Here is a 3,567-nt window from a genome sequence, read left to right on the forward strand (position 1 = left end):
TAGGTTCATTGGAAGAATGTTAAACATTAAGGGGTATTAGTTTATTGAATATTGAAAGTTATAAGGTTATAGAGCATAGATTTAAGGGTCTGTATCATTGTTCATTTAGTAAGGTTATCAAGAGGTTCCATTGTTGCCTTGCCCTCTCTACTAGTTAGCATGTTTTTGGCACAAAATTTTGACATGTGCAAGGTCCAAATTTTGAGGACCAAAAGTCAAATCTCAGATTTTATCACATGAACTAGTCAAAGTTTAGGTGTTAATGTTGCTCAACAAAATTTGAAGAGAAAAAAAATGATGAATATATACATAGTACATGATATTTTCAAAAAAAAAAAAAAGAATGATGGAAAAAGATCGATAGTGTTACTATATCAATAGCACAATGTGAAATTTGATCAAAATGTTTGGGTCTAAGCAAAAGTTACTTTTTTTTTTTGATAAATAAAGATTCAAATTGAATTAAAAAGAGTTGTCAAAATAGTGACTCAAGGTATACATGAAACAAACCTCCCTTCACCACCAAGGCTCAAACAAGAATAGAGTCTTAACAAGTACCCGACCATTCAAAAAAACTTACTAAAGTCAGTGGACAATTCTCTATAAACAACTTAGACTCTAACCAAAGAAAGCAAACAAAATCCCTTTTCAACATTTGGAAAGAAAACATCTCATTATCAAACGCAATTTTGTTCCTTGCCTTCCAAATTGTCCAAAACAAGCATAAAGGCCTTGCTTTCCAAACCTTCTTGCCGCTTTTTGTCCACAAAAGAATCATGTCACCCTAGTAAAGGCTCTCTAACCAATGAAGATAGCATCCAAGACACCCCAAAAAGCGCAAAAAGCAACTCCCACCTTGTCTATTCACAATGGAGAAGTAGATGATATATGGATTCTTCATGCACAAGGCAACCATCCTCGTCTCTAAATTTGATCCAAAGTTAGAACTTTACCCCACTCTAACTCCATGCAAAAAAGCTAACTCTAGGTTGGACCCAAGAAAGCCAAATTCTGCACATTGGAAAAGATCTGCCATTGTTTGGTTCCAAAGTGTTGTAGAGGGACTTAACTGTAAACTTACCACTCTTTGTCACTAACCAAAGAAAGTATCTTCCATATATCCCTACCCACTCTCTGTCCATGCAAACTTGCCAAAAATCTCTCCATGCAATCCACCTCCCAATCATTAAAAGGTTTAGAGAAACAAGGATTCCAACCCCCCATAATTCCAAACATCCTCCACCGACACATCCTTGGAAATGGCTAAAGCAAATAAGAAGCAACAACACATGTAACAGATTATCCCACACCATTTATCCTTCCAAAAAAGCACCCTCTGCTCATTACCCATCAAAAGGAACACCTAGTTCTCACAAGATCTCAATCCTTCCTTATCGCTTTCCACAACCTAACTCCATATCCCTCTTTCACCTCTTGAATAACCCACACTCACCCCCTCCCCCCCTTCGTCTTTCTTCCCCATACTTTTCACAGATAACCTAATTTCAAAAGTCCCTTTTCTCATTTGCAAAATGCTAACTCCACTTGCAAAGAAGAGCCTTATTAAGAATTGAAAGACTGTTAAACACAACCCCCTTTCCTCTTGTCTTGGCAAACAAACACCCACTTAACAAGATGAGGTTTACGCTCTAACACCCCACCTCCCTATAGAAAGTTCCTCTAAATCTGTTCCACCCTTAATCTAACAATTCTTGGCATACAGAACAAAAACATAAAATAAATGAGCAAATTAGATAAAAATACTTCGAATTAATGTAATTCTCCCCCTTTGGAAATATATTGTTGCTTCCATATGAACAACCTGTTGTGAAACCTCTCTTTTACTCCATCCCAAGCTATCGCAAACTTAAGTGGAGCACCCAAAGGGAGACCCAAATAAGAGGATGGAGATTACCCACTTTACACCCAAGCTCAACAATTAGATCATCTAAATTTTCCACCATTCCCACAAGAATTAACTCACTTTTCTCCAGATTAATCCTTAACCCTAAAATCATCATCATCCAAACCACATAATTAGTTAACATAAATAAGTTATTTGATCCCGAGAAGCCTTACAGAAAATTAGAGTGTCATCAGCAAGCAATAATGGGAAATTTGAACACCTTCCCTATTCCTACCCTGCACTTAACAACCAGATAAGAAACCTCCAACCATTGCCCTCTTCAAGAGACAACTGAGCACCTTTTATTGCAATCACAAATAAATAGGGAGAAAAAGGATCCCCTTGATGCAGTCCTCTAGAACTTGGAAAAAAACTTGAGGGGGTTCCATTCACCAAAACCTGAGGGGAGATACACCGCTTAATCCATCCAATCTACTTCACCCCAAAATCCATTTTTTGCAAAACCGAAAACAAAAAGGACTAGTCCATGTGATCATAAACCTTCTCTATGTCTAGTTTGCATAAAATACCACTCTCATTACTTTTTAAAATTGAATCAATGACCTCATTAGCAATAAACACTGCATCCAATATTTACTTCCTTGCCACAACACACTTTGAGTTGTGGAAACCGTTTTTCGAACCATTTTTTTTAGTTTATTGGCTAACAACTTGACCAAAAAATCCCTCAAATCCTCAGTTATGAATTAAAATCCTTAAAAAGTGGCATTCAAACTCTTCTCAAAACTGCCAAGCTCACGAAACTCCCAAAAAAGGCCCATCACCTCATCCTTTACAAAATCCCAAGAAAACTACCAAAAGGCCATGGCAAAATGATTCAACCTTGGCACTTTATCCTCATTAAAACCTAAAAGGGCATTAAAGACCTCTTCCTCTGAGAAAGGCTCCTCCAACCAAGCAACCTCTTGAGCCTTAAGATCCTGAAACAATAGGCCATTTAAACTTGGTTTCCAATCCCTTGAATCAAAAAGCAGATGTTAAAAATCTCGAACCACCACTTCCATAATATCCTTCTCCTTGAAAAACCACATTCCATTTATCTTAATTCTTGCCGAAAAATTCCTTCTGTTGTGGGCATTAGCCATCTTATGGAAAAAACTAATATTTCTATCCCCTTCTTTTAACCATACTTACCTTGATTTCTGTCTCCAAGAAATTTCTTCCAACAAGACCTCCTTTATATACTCCTTCCTCGCTACCTTTTTTGCTTCTACCTCATTAAGGGACAAATTACAAGACCTCTCCTTTGAATCCTAAAAGACCACTTGTTCCAACGCCATAGCCTTCCTAACTTCAGTTTGCCCAAAAACTTCTCTATTCTAGCTTTTCAAGTTAAACTTCAATGCTCTCACCATTGCAACCAAAATGAAACTTGAAGAATCGCTAAAGTTAAACCTCTCCGACCAAGATTTAACAAATCCTTAAACCCCTCCTCTTTTAACCACATATTTTCAAATCTAAAAGGCAAAGGGCCTTTCTTCATCCTTGTCCCATCCAACAAAATAGGAAAGTGATCAGACACTGGTCTAGGGATCACGCACTGCATTGTCCCATTGAAATGATTTTCCCACTCCTCATTTACAAGAAAAAAAATCAAGCCTAGACTTAATTTGATCATTCAAGTCACCGCTCCAAGTAAA

Source organism: Vitis riparia, chromosome 12, assembly GCF_004353265.1.
Source record: "Vitis riparia cultivar Riparia Gloire de Montpellier isolate 1030 chromosome 12, EGFV_Vit.rip_1.0, whole genome shotgun sequence".
Taxonomy (NCBI): domain Eukaryota; kingdom Viridiplantae; phylum Streptophyta; class Magnoliopsida; order Vitales; family Vitaceae; genus Vitis; species Vitis riparia.